Source organism: Cylas formicarius, unplaced genomic scaffold (assembly GCF_029955315.1).
Source record: "Cylas formicarius isolate icCylForm1 unplaced genomic scaffold, icCylForm1.1 PGA_scaffold_5__7_contigs__length_24384050, whole genome shotgun sequence".
Lineage (NCBI taxonomy): Eukaryota > Metazoa > Arthropoda > Insecta > Coleoptera > Brentidae > Cylas > Cylas formicarius.
This window is the reverse complement of record NW_026844341.1, coordinates 2,547,233-2,568,353: the sequence shown is the minus strand read 5'-3', so window position 1 is coordinate 2,568,353 and position 21,121 is coordinate 2,547,233. Positions and strand designations below refer to the sequence as shown.

The 21,121-nt window shown below is 35.0% G+C and overlaps 1 non-coding gene across 1 annotated transcript; it reads left to right on the top strand.

Moving 5' to 3' along the window:
- The first annotated feature begins 19,274 nt into the window (after nucleotides 1–19,274).
- On the top strand, nucleotides 19,275–19,346 carry Trnam-cau (transfer RNA methionine (anticodon CAU)). The gene has a single exon. It is a non-coding gene; the product is annotated as a tRNA-Met (tRNA).
- Nucleotides 19,347–21,121: the final 1,775 nt, after the last annotated feature.

The following is a 21,121-nucleotide window of genomic DNA, read 5'->3' as shown; positions in this document are numbered from 1 at the left end:
GATCGGCTAGAAATTTCGCATGCCACTCTCAATGCGGCCCGAACGTAATTTGTTTTCTTCGCACTCGTACCAGATTTTACGTGTGTCCTGACTACACTTACGTTAAAATTGAACTCGACATTCAAAGACGTTATCGGATTTCTTAAGAAAGAGTGGTAAAACATGGAAGAAGTTTCATTTGTACGTATATCTAAGAAAAAGAAAACAACAAAAATAAAAAAACATCTTTGATTTTTTTTGCCTTTTCCCGTTCTGCTGGATATTTCTTTTATTCATTTCACCTCTCTAGTCCATTCGCTAAGTTACTACTACTATTGCTCCTGCGTCTTCATTTTTTTTTCGGGTTCAGTTTTATAATATACTCTTTTTTACTATTCTTCTGACCATTATTCCCTCTATCATTTTTGACCCCCACAATTAAACCTTGCTTCATTATGCCCACGCTACTAAAGTACTTAAGAGAGACTTCCCATCTGTTTGGGAAGTGATGAAGTTCTTGGAGACTATCAGTGGTCTCCGACAGGCAACGAAATTGTCAACACTCTTCATAGTTGCCATTTTTTCCGTTTCGATATTAACTAATTTTCTCCGTTTTAAAAAGCAACCTTTATATGAACATGTGTCGTAAACGCCTTAACTTTTGGGATACAGGGTGGTACAGTTTTTTTAATATCTATAATACCACAGATATCTTAATGAAATTTAGTGTACCACATATATATTTTGTCAAACATTAATGGTACGGCACTGATTCCTCTTAAAAAAAATATTCTTGGAATCTCCAATCATTTCTAAAGAAATTAAATTTCCAGATAGCACACAATAAACCCAGTATATCCGGCCAATGTCGCATTTAAGTCGCATGTCCCGGGAAATATCGATGACATTCTTAGGATATACGTTAGCATATATACTAAGAATATACTGTAAAATACATCCCAGGGATATCCTTTGAATAGATGGCCTGAGGATCCTCTTGCGCCATAATGGGAATATTAGAATAGAAATAAGGGAAAAAAGTGAAAAACCGTAAAACAAAATGATACCTAAAAAGTGACATTTTGAACAACTGATTTTTTTTAGATTTGTGGTGTTTATGGAGACATTTTATTGGCAACGTTTTTGTGCACAGTCCTAAAAAAACCGGAATCAAACCTTTAAAATCAACTTGTTTTTATTATTTTTGGTCACGAACGAGACAAGAAACGATTTTTTAAATAAAAATACCACAGAAAATACGGATTCATCTCAGTAAAAAAATTACAAAAACATAAAAATAATATGTTTGTTTATGGCGACATTGTTCGGCTGCAACCAATGACATAACTACTTGCTGTCGGGCCGTGCCGGACTCGCTCGAGTCTCGTCGTCCGCCATCTTTTTAGTCATGTTCTTGTTGGTGGTATACGGTATACGGCGACTTGGCGTCTATTTTGAGTATTTTGTGTGCTGTGCTTACTGCTTCCAGTGTTTGCATTTCAGTTATTTTTTTGTGGTATTATTGTTACTGAAGAACTAATAATTCATGTAAGTAAAGCTTTATAGTAATATATAACATAAGATTTGATAAATTCTAACCTGAACGAACCATTGTTGTGTAGTCTACCAAAATCATGTCTTGTTTTTTAATATTTTGTTAGGTCAATGTGATAGCAAGATCAAGCGGCGGCAGCAGTTGTGACTTTGTAAAACAAGCTCTGAGCCCGCTGAATTTGCAATGAAATTTAATTGGTTAGCAAGAAGAAAGAGGAGAAATTTTCAAAATTAAAATGGACCAAATTAATATCTGTAAGTATATATTATTTTTTAAAAATAAATATTACGTAAATGTAATATAAATAAAGTATAAGAAATATAATTTAATAAAATATATATTATGGCGATTGCTTAGTTGACACTGTTTTTAAGGAGTGATTGCTGGACCGAGTTAAGATGAAACTAACTTTTTTGTAACCTATGTACCTATATATATTATACGTTTTAGATTACATATCTTTTTTGATTCTAGATTTCTTTTCGTATCGTAGTGCTTTGTTTTTGAAAACAAAAATAAAATCCACTTTCTCTTCATGATTTTTGAGCAGTTAAATTTAGGCATACAAACCTAAATTAACTTTTTATTTAATTAAGCAATGTTACAATGTTAAACAAAATTATATTTTTAATTATATACTATAGTTAGATAGTATATATGATGCAAGAATCAGTCCCCAAAAACAAAGTATTAATTTCAGGAATCACCCTGCATAAAGTACAATTTTCACATTAAAATGGGTGTTGGGTTAATTCATGAAAACGTTTTTCCTATTTTTTAAGGCTTGTTTTCATGGTGATAGTAGGTACCATCAGGAGCACACAAAACTAAGAAAATTTTAGGTTGACAAAAAATATTGCATGAAAATAGGCTTTTATTGTCAAGCTGATGAGAGTCTAATGAGTTTTGTATTTAATGAAATGAAATACATAAATGCATATATACCTACACCCTCGTGGCATCCAGGATCACTTTCATGAGAGTACTATCAGCGTCAAATCAAGCCTTTTTTAAACATATAAGATACCAGATACCAGATTTGCTTTTTAATAAATTACAGATATATAAAACCTATCTTTCTCAAAACTAAAACATCAAAAGAATGTGAAAATTCAATAGCTGCTTGACTGAAAAGAGCTACTTTCACCAAAGAATGACAGAAAATCTGTCAAATATTAGTTATTATGTTAGAGTTTAGTTCAAGATATAGAATATTACTCTATATTTAAGATACTTTTGGTTAGGATGTTCTATATTTTTGCTATATTATATACCTAAAATTTTTTGAAATCTACAATATAAACATCTACAATATAAAAATGACTTTTCTGCGTGGTCATAACAATATCGTTAATATGACAGTATTCAGAGAAATTGGTTTTTATTTTTAAGTAATAACCTTGCGATGGACTAAAAAAAATTAGGGGATCAAATGTGGTCATAAATAAATGCAAATGTCGTTATTTTTTTTAAAGAAATCGGTGGCGTTCCACTAACTGTTTATGAACAAATAATATTTTGGTTAATTCGGTAGGTCGCCACTGTACTGGCTATATGGGGAAGTTTTTTTTTGTGAAAAACAAAATATTTATCTAAAAGAAAATATCGCGTGTTTTTCGCTACCAACTAGTATCTTTCATAAAAAATTATAAGACTGTTCTTTTCACTTTTACAGTTATAATGAAATAACATAATATCCTTACAACGAGATAAATAAAAGACGATTGTTATTTAAAAAAAAAACACTACCTACTATTAATAATTTTTGACAAAGTTGTCTGTTAATAAATTATTAACAAACAATGAAAAAAAGTAGAACATATAAAATAGATGAGTTGTTGAAAGTGTTGAACTGTTGAAACACTTTGAAGGATACACGCTTCAGTTCTTTCCCTCATATCGCCGCGCACTCTTTAAAGTATACCTCCAATGTTTCTTATTAAATCACACACATTCTTATACTATCCTTCAGCTCTTCCACATTGTTAACTGGGATGCGATAAACCAGATGCCCCCATAAGAAAAAGTCCAAACTATTTAAATTTGGGGACCTAAAGGGCTATGTTTGAGGTCTGCCGTAACCTACCTATCGGTTATTAAATATATGGTTTCAATATTGTTTTACTGCAACACTAAAGTGAGCAGGTGCGCCGTCATGCACGAACCACATTCTGCTCCTAATTAAATATGGTACTTTTTCTAGCAATATTGGCATATCATCTTCTAAAAACAAGCGATAATTATGGCCATTTAGCCTTTCTGGCAGGACAAAGAGTCCAATTAAGTAATTACCCAAAACTGTCCTTATGTTTAAATTATACAACTGCATGGGGGGTTCCATCGACCCAAATATGGTTATTGTTGAAATTTTTAATTACAATTCTGGAAATAGTGTTTCTTGGTCAAACAAGGGATAATGCTCAATTTTGTCCAAAAACCATTGACAAAAATTACTATTACAATAGAAAATCGTTCAAAATTTGAAAATGTTCTCCTATCTATCAGTATCTATTAGGAAAGCGCTCTTGATATAATCGCCTAACTTCTGGCGCGCTGCCATCAATTAAACCATACATAAAATGCATATCTGCCAACTCCTCATTAGTAAACTCGACCATTATTTTTTAAATTACATTGCTCGGATGTTTCAAATGAAAAATAATTTAAATTAAATTAAATAATTTAAAAACTGATGTCAAACAACTGCAAACAGCCGCTTTGACAAAAGAATTAATAATTCTTCCATACACAGCCTACTACAATGATAAGAAATAATTATAAAGATTTGAAACATATTCCTCAGAGTTTACATGCTTTGTTATTGATAAAAAATTATCTACATGCTGTCATATTAACGATATTGTTATGACCATGCAAAGAAGAGGTTTTAATTTTTGATTAATGATTGGAGATTGTAGGTATAATTTTTATTTTAAGTGAACTCACTGGCGCACCTTCAATATCTGCCAAAATATACATGTGAAATTCCGTACGCCCGTGTAGTACACAATGCATACATAGTACATGCGTGCGAAATTTCATTAAAATACTTAATGCGGTATTATAGATATTAAAAAATATATATTTTATTTTTGAAAACTTTAGCACCCTGTATCTCAAAAGTGAGGACGTTTGGGACATATGTCCACATATATATTTTTTAAATGGAGGATTGTTAGCTTTCCAATGTACATGATGAAAGAATTTTCTCATTTATCCGAATAAAAATATTTGTACCACTGCATTTAAGACTTTGGAGAAAACGTGAACTTTGTAGACCAGTAGTAAAAGAAAAAAAAGGACCGAGTTTATGAGCACAAAGTTACCTTTTCAACAAATTCTAGTTTGCTAAATTTCATTGACTGAAACTGCTATCCACTTAAAAACAATTCCGAAGTTCTCACGCCAAGGTAGCTTTGAGTATCGATAAAAGCGCCAAGAAAACAAAAATAAACAAGAATTTAAAAAAAGGAAAAACTTACATGATCTTTTTGATTCTTACCAACTTAAATCATTGATAAGTGAACCGACACGAGTTTTCGCGAAGAAGAACTAAAAAACATGTTAACAAAAATATAGACTAAGGAATAAGCAGTGCTTAGAATAAATCAAAAGCTATGTAGTCTGTTCAGGACTTAGAAAATAAAATAGTTTTTATTATTATCGCTGTGGCAATAATGTAGAGCCTTGTATATTCTAAAGCTGGCATAGCTGTCTATACTTTAAAACGGTTAGTAAGCCAACAACCCTTCAGTACCGTTTGATACGCAGCAGTGAATGTATGGCCTGTGCCAAAGGCCAAATAAAACCGCGAGTTTATAATGGAACAAGTGGTTTTTGTGGTCCACAGAAAAAAGTTGACATTCCACCAGCATTATAACATGGTCCATGGTGAATCAGGAACTAGGTCGACTAAAAACCTTTACAAAAACTTCTTTGATTTGGAATAATGTTTTTTTTCGCCATATCATATCATGAGGTTGAAATAAAAACGATAATTCTTTATTTAAAAAGTAAAACATCTACCGGACTGAATGAAATCCCAATCAAATTAATAAAAGAATCAGCGGATCTTAATAAGTAAATTTCTCCAAGTAGGAACATTTCCGAGAATTAGAAAAACCAAAAATTACACCAGTTTTAAAAAAAAGAGATCCTTGTCTGATAGATAATTTCGAAGATGATTGAAAGAGCTTTTCACAATCGCCTTTACCAATTTCTAGATCATGAAAATCTATTTACAAACTGTCAACATGGCTTTCGTCCGGGATTCTCCACAAAAACCGCTACCATTCAGCTTGTACGGTTTATCTGTGATAGGTTCGATGAGTCTAACATCTGGGAATCCTCTTCGAGTTCTATAATGATTTCACACCCTAAATCCTGAGTTTTTAAAACAAATACTATAGAGGATGGCTGTCAGAGGTAGCAGCAATGACTGGGTTTCTTTATACACCAACCATCGTGAATTTACAGTAAAGGTGGGCAGCGAGTTGCCCAATACATTTAGTGTAGAGTTAGGTACTCCTCAAGGAGAAATTCTTGGTCCTCTCGTCTTCATTTTATATGTAAATGACTTAAGAAATATACTAAAAGATTGTAGCAGAATTTACTGGGCAATACCAACACTATAATCTAACTGAAAAACGGAATTAACGGAAAAACAATCGAAATGTCCGAGAGTGCAAAGCCCTTGGGTACGTTTTTAGACGGGAGATTGTGTTGGAGGGGTCAAATCGACCATGACTAAAGAAAACCTGCGTTGCAATTAGCATTTTAAAAAATAAATTTTCTTTTTGGCCTTATGAACATATATTGTGGAAATGCATACTCGGGAATCGCTTACAACGTTATATCATGGGGTCAAGCAACTGAAGTTGATCGAATATTTATTATAAAAAAAAGAAAAATTAGGTTAATTTCCAACTGATAAGCGGTGCAATCGTGCAAAGAAATTTTTAGGTCAAAAAAGTTCTTAACGTTCTATGGGATATATTTTCACACAGCCTTATCGATTCGACCCAAAAAGAAATTTAATAAAAATATAAAAGAATTTTATTATTAATAAATCGCGCCCCATATAACCTACCCGGCGGTGCCTACACGGTGGGACCAGCGGACACACTACAGCTGCGGACCTCGCTTTTCCTAGGGCCCGCCGAACCGGACACAGGGGGGACTGCTGAAGCCGGGGATCATCTTAAATGTGACTATGCCACGGCAAGGAGCGTGGTTACCCATAGTAGGCTGAGGTGGACTATTGACAGCTTTGACCCCTTCAAGTCGGCGGGCGGGGATGGATTATTTCCGGCTTGCTGCAAAGGAACGGAGATCTCCTGACCAGCCCGCTGATGGATCTGTTCAGAGCCTCCATTGCGAAGGGATACGTGTCCAAGCTGTGGAGACACAGCAGGGTATGTTCATCCCCAAGTTAGGGAAGAACGACTACACGGACCCGAAGTCATACCGGTCCGTTTGCCTCATCAGCTTCATTGTGAAAATTCTGGAGAGACTTGCGGACCGGTATCTGACGGACTGGGTGGAGCTGGAAGCCCCTTTAGAGCCAATTCAGCATGCGTAACGAAGTGGCGGGTCTGTGAGCTCGGTTCTTCACCATCTGACTTCCAGGTTGGAGGAGGGTATGGCCTCGGTACGGCTGTCGGTGTGCGTGTTCGCGGACATCGAAGGGGCTATCAATAATATAGCCCTATACTCCATCTGCAGGGCGGTGGAGTGTACTGGAGTGGGGACGGTCATTGTAAAATGGATCCGCTCCATGCTAACCGACCGGAGGGTTGAGGCAAGACTGGGTGGACAGCAGGTCTCCAACGGCTCATCACGGGGCTGTCCACAGGGAGGGGTCTTGTCCCCCGTACTTTGGTGCGTAGTGGTCAACGAGATATTGCATATTCTGAGGGAAAAACATAGGGGCTTCTGAACGGAGCAAGATTCGCATAATGGTGCCGGGAGAGCAAGTTAACTGTCGATCCTGGCAAGGTGGAGATGCTTATTTTAACCAGGAAAAGGAAGATGGAGCGTAACCTCAACATTTCGATGGATTGGGTGTCTCTTTCTGCAGGCGGAAGAGTTCAGTAATTGGGGGAATGGTTGGACTCCAAGTGGACCTTTCGGGAACAAATAAGATCAAGGACCAGGTCGTCCTTTGGAGCTCTGTGGGCGTGCCGGAAAGCGGTCGGGGGCACTTCGGGCCTGGTTCAAAGATCATGCATGGTGGTGCCTATGCTCACGCATGGGGCAGTGGCATGGTGGCCGGGGGCCAAAAGTCCAGGAGCAAAGTTCTTGATAAACTGCGGATGCGGACGGAGGTGGCGAGCACGGCTGTAGGGCTAGCGACTTGCGGGCTCTGACGAAAGGGAACCTTCAAGCGGGACCCGTACGACATTTTAGAGGGCTGGCCCGGGGATCGCGGTGCCATGGGCATGCCGAGTGATGTCATGATTTCTGAGATGATCTTCTTTGATAAAGGGACCTTTTTTCTTCCCATCAAGGGAAGAGTGGAGAGAGGGCAGAGTTGGCTCCTGGGATGTACTTGTCTGGTGGTACGGTTCAGAATGGGAGATTTGGCCGAAGTTGGAGCGTACTGCGAGACAACGCGATTGAGTTTGTCAGTCCCTCTGGTCAGTACTGCACCGTGTTTCAGGCGGCTATATTGATGGCGGACAGAGAGGTGCTTCGGCTCAACCACGGAAGCAGGAGATTATTCTTCTGCTCTGATAGTAGGGCTGCACTTATGGCAGTTAGTGCGCACGCGCTCTTTGTTCATAAAGGAGTGCAAAGGGGTACTGAGGATGGTGGCTGAGGCGAGGAATGTCACGGGTCACACCGGGATGGGGGGCAATGAGGCAGCGGACGCCTTAGCCTCTCTCTCTTTCTTTGGCGTAAATGAAGTAACATTCGTCAGTAAGAGTATAACTGATAAATATTTGATCAATAACATGATTACCAAGTAAACCCGCCCGAACATTTATTTTTCGCAGATATTGTGTGTTATAATCTTGGAAAACATGTGGATTTTCATCGGAACATTTTGTCTGTTTACTTTTCAATTCAAATAAAATGTTGATTTATCATTAAAACACAAGGTCATAGCCTGGAATCAGAACAATTATTTCATACACAAAACTGTCCGGATCGTCTTCTGAGAGCTGATGCGCTAAACTTAATTTGTAGGGGTGAAACTTTTGTTTTCTAAGGTAGTTATGCGCAGTTGTTGCAGAGACTTTACATTCCTCGACGATATTTTCGGTCGAATTCTTGGATTCTGAAACTGGTTTAACTTTATTTTTGTTAAGAGTGCCACTGGTATAGTATATTATACAACAAGTGCGGTAAACGGCATTTGACTCACGAGTTTATTTGCCACGAGCGGACCGAGTGTTTAATAAACGAGTGAGTCAAAAAGTTTACCGAACGTGTTGCTTGCATACTATACTTTTTCTACGATCGTTAGTTTTGGGGTACATTTTCGTAAAACAAAACGAATACATTCACTGACATGACCGCCAGAATTGACAAACGTCAAAATTCAAAGCATGGGAAATATCCCCGATTGCTCCCAAACCCGTGCGGTGGGCAGCAAGTGGCTCGGATTCGTGGGAAACGAAACTGACGTGGTAAAGCGACGCTTCCCGCACGCTAGATCAGTGCGTAATTAGGTACTTTACAGACGGGAGTAGAAAAAATTTTTGTTTTAACAGTTTTCTGAAATATTGCAGTGTGATGGGGTTTTCAGGATATCTTTCATTATAAATCGTAACTGCTTCATGTAAATTGCGATTGGATTCGCCAGCTTCAGTTTTTGCTCCAATACCCGCGCATAAACCAATTTGAAAAACACAAGATCCAAATGATACTAAGTGTTTAACTCGCTAACATAATAACGAACTTTCAACTACTGATAGAATGTCGATTATATACTAAATGGAAACGAATATGAAGAACTTATAGCTTGGTTTCAATCGCAAACCGATGTGGAACTGAAAATTCCTGTCACTGAGCTGATTTTTCGATACGATGAATGTTTTGCGACAGAAACATCAGTTGAGTGGCAGGTATGTACAGTTACAAATTGGTTAATGACTACGGTTAAAACAAAGCTAATGAAACTCGATTTATTTTAGAGCAAATGTGTAAAAAAACAGTTTAAATGGACTTGTCGCACTGGCAAAACGATTAAATATTTTGACATTGATAAGGGAAAGTAATCTAACATGACCTGACACTCTCTAATGCTGTATTCGGACGCAACCTTAGAATAAATATTGTTATTATTTGAATTAAATTAAATTTAAAAATGCATTTATTTAAGTTTTTGTCTTGCAAAATCTGATTAGTCAAATATTTTCATTAGTCAAATTGATATGCGAATAGAGGGTGAAAACACCTTCGTACCGTTAAAAAGAAACCTAAAATGGCGCAATGCTGCCATTTTTTTTTACCTTTTATTATTTTTTAATTAATTGTCGTACGTGTTGTTTGTAATTGTATTTTAACCTTTTATTGTACTTTTTCGCGACCTTCTATACTATTAGTTCTGGTGAATAAATATATACATACTGAGATTGTGTGAAGTGGCAGTGAAGGTTGTTAATTAAATTAGGAGAAAATATCGATTTTCAATTTGGCCCTTTTGGCCGTTTAACGATCAACCTAGAGTACGACAAATATCTTTCGAGATAAGCTATCCTTAATCTGTGCCTCTAGATGATGTACTTTAACAATGTTCAAGTTCATGTCGGGTAGTAAATGTTTACAAATAAAATAATTGTAGTCTTGCGACGTACAATATTTTCTTCATTTGAGGTGTATGTTACGTATTCACCATTTGCGCAACCCGAACGTCACATTGATATCAACCAAGAAAAATAGCAGCAATTGAAACTTCATCGTATATTAGTTTGAAACTCTGCGGGAACATTTTAATTTAGAAAATTTATATCTATTTTTACAACAGCCTTCGAGGCATGCAACCAAATTTCATTCATTCAGAAAACGCGATAACGACGAGCAGTTAATTGACCATTTGGACGTATAATGTAGTATCCCGGTTATTTCGAAAATTATTATGTATTTATCCACGAGTTTAACCCCGCGAACTTATTATGTTGCAGTCGCGTCCATGCATACGCGGTTTGTTACCCCCAAGCGCATCGTTGAACCAAATTTATGCCATTCTCCGTAAGTTTAGTAATTATCCTGCGGAAATGTAATCAAACGTAAAGGGTGAACTCTCTTCTCTCCCAACGCCAACATTTCTAAAACTTATTTTTTGCTCACGTGTCTGTCTCACTTTTATTCTCGAAATATCGAAAAAAGATTTCTTCCACTGAAGATCACGAGCTTGCTTCAAATTAAAACATTTTCCATCTGTGACACCATTCTCAGAGCTTATAGATAGGCTTTTCTAAAGAAATACTTAAGTATATCTTCAACGAAACTTGCATGCAACATGTTTCTCTTATAAAATATTGAAATACAAAGACTCTTCATATTTTTTAAGACGATATATCGATAAAACAAATGTTCGTATTTGAAATTTACGTAGAAAAAATAATTTAGCAATTTTAAGGGTTCCTTTTTTTACTGCATAGAATTTTATATTAATACCATTAGCGTAAATGATTTCTCGTTTTCTCATATCCTTTCCCCCTTAATTACAAATATATTAACGAATGCGTAGGCCAACAAGTAATTAGATACACATGTATTAACTGTTGAATTTATTTATATTAATATTTGGGTGATTATTAAATTTTTTTTTTCAAAATACTTTTTGGCTTCAACAGCACTTAATACAGGCAACTTCATGAATTGGGGGCTAAAGTATAGCCATTTAGTCACTGCAAAATGGCTTCATTGTAATATTATTTATTTGGTAATATTAATCAGTGGCTACCGAATATTCAATAATAATAATTAACGAGTGTGTTGTTTAATTGTTGGCTAAAAGTGCTAATTTTACCAACCATTTTGGTTGGTTTGGGTTAGTTGATCCTATTAGAAACTTTATAGTAGTGAACTCTACCGTGTTTTTGGGATTACTGTCAGTTACATATAACTAGTGCCAGTATTATCAACAACTTTCACTATGACGACATTGAAACGATTGCCGAAAAACGGTAATACAGCTAGCGTTGCCAAATTCAACGAGATTTACAAGTTTCGTATTAATTCTACAACATGCGGGATCAAATATTTTTGTTAAAAATGGTCTCGAACGAGGAGTGCAAGATCTGTGCCAAAACTTTTGGGAAAAGAGGTTTAAAACTTTTTTGTGGTGACTGCAAATGCACTTTTAAACTTACTCGAAGAGGAAGTCAGAAAGCTTAAAAGCATAATTGACCAAGAAGGAAGTATGAAAATTTAGAATGATATATCCGTAACGGGCTTATTAACTAAGGACAGCAAAGAAGAAGCCATTAATGAAACCATCAACCTATTTTCCTACCTGGATACACCTCTTAGGTCAATCTAATAGTGACCGTGGAGCCTGAGCATAAGGGTCGACTTCTGAGAACTCTAGCTAAAAAAGGGAGCCTAACCTTAAGGAAAGTAGAAGTCGCAAAATCGGAGTCTAGGATCTTTCTGTATGAGGAAGTAACCAAAACTAACCAGCTCTTTAAACAGGCCTAACAACTTAATTGCCTCGGTTACAAATATGTGTGGCACAGAAAGAGAAGAATATTAATAAGGAATGAAGAACAGCTGAAAGATCTACTTCAGTAATTTACTGTCGTATTATTAGTTTAGTGTAGTATAATGTTTTTGGAACGGCGTCTCAATGAAAACGTTTTTAACATTTTCAAACTTGGTCATATCAACATTAGGTCCTTTTTGCCAAGTTTGGATGAAGTAAAAATTTTATTATACCAGCTAGAGCCAGAGAATATTTTGGGAGTTTCCGAGTCTTGGATGTCTGCGAGTGTCGTTGATTTTGAGGTACAAATTAATCAATCACTTGTTTAGAGTAGATAGGTGTTCTCATGGAGGTGGTGTGTGTATATATATGGTCTGATATGCAATATCCGGAAGTTCAAGTGGAGGATTCCTTCCATAATTTTCAACAGCAGTGGTTATTACTAAAATTAGGAATTTTTTAAATGCTGGAAAGCTCAAATATGCAATCAGTGGATGAGTTTGTTTTAATGGGTGACAAATGGGGTCAACAAAACATAAAGAACTCCAATATTACTGCTCAGTTTGACAACTTGCTTGATATTTTTGAACAGATCGTCCTAAATCCCACAAGATACTCGAAAACTAAAGCCAGCTTGATATACACAAACATTTTGTCTAATATTGGTCTTTTAAATGAAAGCGTACACTGTCATTCTGATCACCAACTAATTTACTGCACACGTAATTCAAAAATTGCACAAATACCACCAAAGTTCGTTAAGTATAGGGACCTAAAGCATCTTGATAGAGGACGCTTTAACGTCAACCTACTCGATGTGGACTGGGGCGAGGTCTTTGATTTTGATTTCTACGCTCCTATTGGCGCTGAACGGGTAACGAGACCTAGATCTCCTTGGTTTAATGATGCTTTAAGATCCACGAAGAAACATTGCAACCAACTTCTTTCTACATTTAAAAAAATCGAATATTGGGAAGTTTATAAAGAAATTAGAAGCTTATTTACTTTTGCGGTACGACAAGAAAAAGAGCCCATCTTGACTTCACTAATCGCAAAGATCGTTTCAAAGATCAAAAGATCAAAGAACTCCAATGAGATGCCGCTTCACCTTAGAAATCCGAACTTAATTAATAAGCATTTTATAGACTCTCTGAGACTAATTTCTCATCCTCCAAGCACTGCTACCTTTAGGAGTTATTTAAGTTCAAAGCGTAGAAATAAAGAATTCGAGTTGGCATTGATAAGTAATGATGATATAGTCTGGGTTCTATCCCAGTTAAAGTCCAGTGCTTCAGGAAATGATGGAATATCTTTTGAGATGCTTAGATTGTGCTGTCCAACAATCGTGCCCGTATTAACAAACCTTTTTAATCATTGAGAAAGGAATAGTTCCTGCACTATGGAAAGTTGCAATAGTTTTGCATTTAGCTAAAATTAGTGCTGCAAAGAATGTATACAATTAGCTTATCGTCAACGCCATCAAAAGTGTTTGAAAAGTTAATTTACAGACAAGTAATTCATTATATGGATACAAATGCACTTTTGCCAAAATGTCAGTCGGTAAGGGTTTCGTAAGGGTTTCAGTACCTCAAGCGTTGTTGAAAGTTCTCGATGATGTTCTGCTGCCTGCCGATCAGGGAGAATCGAGAGCTTTAGTAGTACTCGACTATAGTTAGCCTTTCGACACCCTTAGTCACACACCCTTTTCTGTGCAAAACTCTTTTTTTATGGGTTTAAACCCAAAACAATCAATCAATCAATCAATAGTGTTAGAATACCGGTTGTTTTCGAGTGCAAAAACCTGGGTGTTATTTTTGGTAATAAATTAGGGTTTTTAAAATTATACAAAAAAGTTTATTGTAACTTAAGGAACTTACAGAAAACAAATCTATTCTTAACAGAAAGTTTAAAAAATATATCTGAAATTATTATCTGAAGCATTGGTCTTGTGCAATTATGCAAATAGCAATTTTGTAATCGATCCCTGTGCAAAGTGCAAAACTCATATATTCGTTTCATATTCAATCTAAAACTCAAAGACCATGTCAGTGGGCTTACCATAGTCGATAGACAAAACTTCACTCAGCATCCTTTTTAGATAACATGCTCAAAATTGGATACCCGGAATACCAAAAAACGCACAATTCTATGTCTCAGAATTCATTTTCTTATGTGAATGCTCAGTTGCTAAACCGATACCTCGCGATAAACCTGCTCAGAAACTCATCCAGACAGTCTTTTAAACACAACTTTAAAAAGAAACTGTTAATGGAAATTATATAAGTTATATTTTTGTACTTTTGTTAAATGTAAATTTTATTGCTTTAATTATTGTTCTATTATTTTAATTTGTTTATTGACTTTTTCCCACGTTTCTTTTTATGGTTAATCTATTGTTATTGTTAGCTCATTTTTTTATTTATTTATGATATTTGTTTTAAAATTTGACTTATTGTAAGTTAATTTATGTCCTTTTTTCATGCACGGATTTAAAGATGCATCACATGGATATTCCTTTTTGCAATGGTGAGTTTTTGGATTTTTTGAAAACACGCTTTAAAATTAAAAATTATCAACACTTTGGTATGATCAAATCGTGTGAATTTTTCTAAGGAGATATTTTATATTCTCGATTGTTATTACTAGATTGTTGTGAAAGGTAAAAATGTTTTATATAAAAGAGGCCACAGGAGATATATGTGATCAGACGTGATCGGCTAATGACCAAGCCAGGTAAAACCCATTCTATGGTCAAAGGCAACTATGAGAATTATTAGAGATTTTATAAATGACTCATCCTATCTCCGTTTTCTATAACGCCATTGGGAGATGCGAGACGCCCTTTCCACTTATCAATCAAACGGTCGAAAGTGAGCTCACGAAAAAACAAGCGATAATACAAAAGCGCGACCACGAGCTGGAAAAAAACAAAAGAAAAACAAACGATGACCGGCTGACACTTTACGAGGGGCGCGAGTGTTGAGGACAAAGATTTATGATCGCCGGGTGTCACAGAAAAAAATCTAAACGATTAACACCGTCGTGGTTGACGTAGGTGGCATGGCGCCGCAAAATTCTGCTTCATGATTGGGCTTTCCGCTGAAGGAACTATACAGGGCGTCCAGAAACTGCGACTTCAAATCAAAAACTAACAGTTTAGTAGTGTAGATCAACGACACCCTGTGGAGTAGGTGTGGGATGGACAATATTCATGTAGCTGGAGAGGACAGCAGCAGTGTGCTAATATATATTAGAATAATATTTGCATTTGTGTGTTGTAATTTTCATGTGCTTGTGTATATGCCATAATTACTGTAGTTTTTGAAACATTCTGTAAATATAAAAAAAATAAACACCACGTAACTTACAGTGTTAAAAAAGTGCAGTAACGAAAGCATTATACTTACCACGATTGAGGCTATAAATGAAAAGAATGTGTAAAAAACGAACATTAGAATTAAGCATTCTAAACCTAAACGCAATTATTGTTGTAAATTTTAGTAAAGAATTATCAAAATTGAGCCATAAACAAACATTGGACACTAGTAATGCTTAAACCATATTTCGAGCATCCTGTATTCCAATTCGTTGACATTTTTTTCTTAAAGAAATCCCTAATAGCCCCATATTTGACATCAAAAATTAGTCCCAGTCAGTCATGACTGCAGGTTAATGTAATATGAAACAAAAGGTTTTAGTGCGTTTTTGAGAGATCCATCCAAAACAAAAAAATTATCAAAATTAAACCAAAATTACCCTGCACTGAAATATTATAAAAATTGCTATAGTTGGGTTCTAAGTACTACGTTACCAATTTTTTTTTTTTTAAATCCCTAATAGTACTTCTTTCTTCTCTCTCTTTTGTTAAATAAGCTCAGTTAGCCATGTTGAAGCAATATGCAAAACACGATTGCTTTAGAAAAATCGTCGCTGGTAGAAGCAAATTCGTAGCGCCTATAGCGAAGCAGTTTTTTATTTTAAAAAGAAGGAGCTTCACGGTTTCTTGTGGTAAAGCGACGCATCTTTTTCTATCGTGCTCCTGTGGACCACTATGGAACTTTCGCAAGATCGATGTAATTTTATTGTGCGTACGCCTTGTATAAAGCGTTTTTTACTTATCGCCGAAGTTCAAAGTCACAACAAACTTTGATAAATATAAAAAATTGTACAAGTAATAACGATTTCCAAGTATCTCGGACACACTAACCAAAACTTGAAACTCTCTCTCTAGACACAATATTAGAGACTGTTTAAACGAAATTATCTCATGTTTTATAGTTTTCAATTACCGCTAATAATTTATCCTCGAAAATGGCAATTTTCAGGATAATTAGTATTACAAGGGTGTTTTACATTTTTTCAAACCATTAACGGAGTTTATAGGCTTGGATCTTCCACGTTTCCTAGTCCACGAATTTTTCTGAAATAGTAAATGGTTTTCGAGAAAATAATTTTTTCTGAAAATGACGTCAGCGCGCCTTGACGGCACCCGGTGCGGATAGTGATTATCATATGGATTTTTTAAAATTTCTCGAGCAGTGTGTGTAATTGACGAAAATCGCAAATACAAAAATTGTAGTCCTTGATGCGGCCTATGACACTGTTTAAACATATTAGCCATATTTTTTAGGATTTTTGATTTGCGGTTAATAATTTACTCTAGAAAAGAACAATTTTCAAAGTCTATTAGATTTTTGCCAATAACTTAAAAACCCTGTATATAATCGAAAAATTGCCTGAAATAAATGTTATAGCACTGCATCCTCCTCGTCTGCCAGTTAAAGAATTTCGCCGGTTACGGTCATAGAGAAAAACATGTTTTTCTGGAAGCCAAATTTACCAAAAAAAAAATCAAAAATTTTTACTTTTTATAAAACTTGACTGAAAACTTTCAGTCAAGCTCTGAAGAAGCCAACAACAAAAACCGATGCAGGAGGAATCCAGAAGTTTTCTAAAAGGTATTACAGTAGCCTGTGGAAGTCTCTTGCAAAATTAAAATTCAAAAATTTTAAAAAAATATTATGCGGTACTTAATTGCGCTCGACTTTAATAGTTTAAATGTGGGTCCCAACTTCTACTTCTCTGCCAAAACCGCAGTCGGTAGCTGCAAAATTTCGGGCACCTATTAAGTTTTTTAACATTGAACGGAATATCGCGAACACCCTGTATAATAGGTGAAAACCTTAAATACAAAAGTTTTAGCTGTGTACGCGAGCTTTATTGCCATCTAAAAGACATCTGAAACACAGTCCTTTAGTTATCGCTAATTTTCAATAATAGGTGGACCCATTTTTCAGTTTTTTTTTTAATTTGCAAGAATAAAAGTTTACGCAGCCAAATCTTCTCTTTAAATAATTTTTTCGGATACATAAACAGTTTTCGAGAAATGATTTTTTCCTTAGATTTTTGCAAACGCGATTTTTTATTTTTTTAAAATACTTTTTCAAGAAATTTTGATTTTTCTGGAAAAAAAAAGAAAAACAAAAATTTCATAATTAAAAAAAAATACTTCGCAAGTCTAGATTGCTCCCAGTTTCTACGTTTTAGATGTAGGTGGGGACTTTCACTTACCTGCTAAATTTGAAGTCAATAGTTACAAATTTGAGACGTCCATTACATTGTTGAATGTGGTTCAGAATATGCTGAACACCCTGTACAATATGAAAACCTAAAATACAAAATTTTTGGCCGTTCATACGGACTATATGGCCGCGTGGGACTATATGGTCCATTATCCATATATAAGGGGAACCCAATTTTCAGTTTCTTGCAATTTGCGGGCGAACCCTGTAAATTTGGTTTGGTGTAAATGGGGTTTATAATTTTTTTAAATTATTTCCCCGCCCCTAAACTCTATATTTGAATTTTGAAATCGAATGCTGCAAATCTCGGACATTTATCGTGTTTCATAGCGATGTACGAAAAACAGACGAAAACCGCAAAAAAAGACAGACCAGTTTACAAGGAGCAAAATGTCAGCATCCTGGCTTCAACGGTTCCAAACTTATTGTAAGTAAAGTTACTGTAAGACGTGTGCCTGGGTCACAAGTTTTACAGGAACCTGTGATTTTACAGCGATTTAACTAGGGAATTTAATCAATTATTTCAAACAGTATTTGTAATTTTCGCAATTTTCTGTAAAAGTACAGCGTTTTTGGGTCATATCCATGAATTGTTAAGCAAATTAATGCTGTGGTAAAATTCTCGGAAAAATTTAGAGTGTGTGCTCTCACAAGGAAGATTATAAGAACTATAAGAAGAATAATAAGAATAATGTCTATCGATGTGCTACTGCTCGGCTCGGAATCAGTATACCTAGTACACCAGAAGCAACTAGCGACAGCAAGAAGTAATGATGTAATGTTTTGAGGGAGATAAATACAGTAAAGCCCTTCAATTAAAGGATTCTTTACAATAGATCCCCTTAGCAACAGAGATGGACAGGCCAAGTGCTAACTCTCCCAACTTGCAATGTGTCCCATGTTACTATCGTTCCTTAAAAAATATAAGAGACTAGGTGAAAAATTAAAGGATAAGTATGATGATGATTGATGTATCAAATCTATCGCTACTTTTTTTACAGTAAGAATTATTCAATTTTGGTTCGATTACTTATTGAGAAGGATTCACTAACATTTTTAAATCCGAACTGTGAAAATCACCGTAGTGTCGTTTGCTTCTAGACCTTGTCCCATTTGTATAACAAGGGATAGATATTTTAAAATTACAAAAAATGGCAACAATAAAATGGGACCAATTTTTCCTAGACTTTTCCTATCACCCCTGATATTACACATTTAAAGTACGGACATTTCCGGTTTACTACTGCACAGGTTTGGGAGCAATCATGTGTTTTCGGATATTTGGTTGGTTGGTTATTAAACACTCGCTCCGCTCAATTGTCTTTAACCACACTTTTATAATCTATCTATTTTTAGGGCATCGTTAAAATATTAACTTAAAATTCCGGAACATCCTGTTATTTGTTTCTTGATATCTAGAGGACACTTTTTTATACATGGTTTTGTTTATTCAATAAATTTCATTTAACATAGTTAGGACTCGGACATAATTTACATTAAGAGCAGAGTGGCGCAGTGGAAGCGTGCTGGGCCCATAACCCAGAGGTCCGTGGATCGAAACCACGCTCTGCTAAAATTTTTTTTTCAATCGACGATGCTACAAAAATCCGCAAAAAATATTAATGGTATTTTGGAGTTGCTACAATATTTCTTTGCTTACTTTTATAGTGCTTCACGTCTTGGCCGTGATATCTGTTGCAGTCGTCAAATGTTGAATTTACATAAATAGAATTGGAGATGTTGTGACTTTCGAGTACCTAAATTCAATGCAATATTGATGAAAATTCTTTTCTAGAATTAGTACAGAATCTCAATACATTTCTTCAAGGTACTTTGTCTCCTTTCTGGATTAACCAAAAGAAGAAGACATTATTGGAGCAAAAAAAGCTATCTAAAAGCGGTGAAATAAATTGATTGGGTTTAGAGCATTATAAAAAATATCTAAAAAAAGCAAATAAAAGAAAAATCTAAACAGAACGATCTATTTTAAGTTGAAATTTGGCATCTGTAGTGAAAAACTAGTTGGCTAAGCTTTTGTTTAAATTTTGTTAACAGAAAGGTAGTGTATTATAAACTTTAAATGAATATGAATTATAAGAATAATGTGTTAATAATTATAGTTTTAAGATTTGGTCGTGTCAACGGATATTTCAAATTTAGAGTTAATTTAATTATAACAAAACCACTCTTATTTCGCCATAATTATTGACCGCAATTTTAATCTGTTAGAAAGTTATTGCATTTATTTTTGGTATACTTTGTCTCAAAGTATATCGCTTTGGACTGTGACGCAAATTATCGAATTAACTTGCGGAAGTATTGTAGGACACGGTATCAAAGACGGGCTTGTAAAAATTAAATATTGCATTATATTTATTTAGCTATAATAAAATCACATTAGTAAACAGATAATACGATGATACTAAACATAAATAGGTTTTCAATCAACATTCATTACTATACTATACTATATTATTTTGTATGTAAATGTAATAATCTTTAATTTTTAAAATATGCTATTCTGCATTTTTCCAGCTCTCAAGAGGTATATTATTAATTAAAAAAATTAATTAAATACTTCTTAAAATAGGAGTAACATATTCTGCTCTCGCATTTGATTTTACATATTATTTTTTAATAGAATGTGAATAAACTTCCAAATTTTCTTGTAACTGAATTCCAAATCAATATCATTTTGTAACAAATATTCTTGAATTTCAGTTTTTGCATTTGGTGAATTTGGTGCTTTTTGTAGCAGGCTGGCGTGATAGCTTTCGTCATTCGTTACAATGACATTTTTATCAGAAATATGTTTTAAAAGAACCAGTTTTCAAAAAATTCTGCGGTTTTCCCTTCTGTAGATTCCGTGCTGAACTCCTTAATATTTTTCGCAGTTAACAGCAAACAGTTTGAAATAAACCCCTCTTCTGATCCAGCGTGAATTATGGTGATCCGTTTTCCTTTATTTCAGCTTGCTTTTGCCTCATTGTTTTTACTGAAATTAACCAATCCTTAGGATCCTGTATCGACCATGCGATCCACTTGCTGTTTGTCTATTTTTCGTCATTTAAATACAACGTTACAAATATTTTTCAAAGAAACTTCCACAGGCTACTGGAATACTATTACAAAACTTTTGCATTTCTCCTGACTCGGTTGTTGACTTCTTCAGAACTTAACTGAAACACTTTCAGTTGGCTTGTTCAGAGCTTCAAAACTTAACTGAAACAAACATGAAGATTGGTAAAGTACACAAATTATATCTAAAATAGAAAGATAATGCGTTATAAATAATAAATATAACCAAGTATTTTCAATTTATTAATACTAAAAATTTCACCTGAAGCA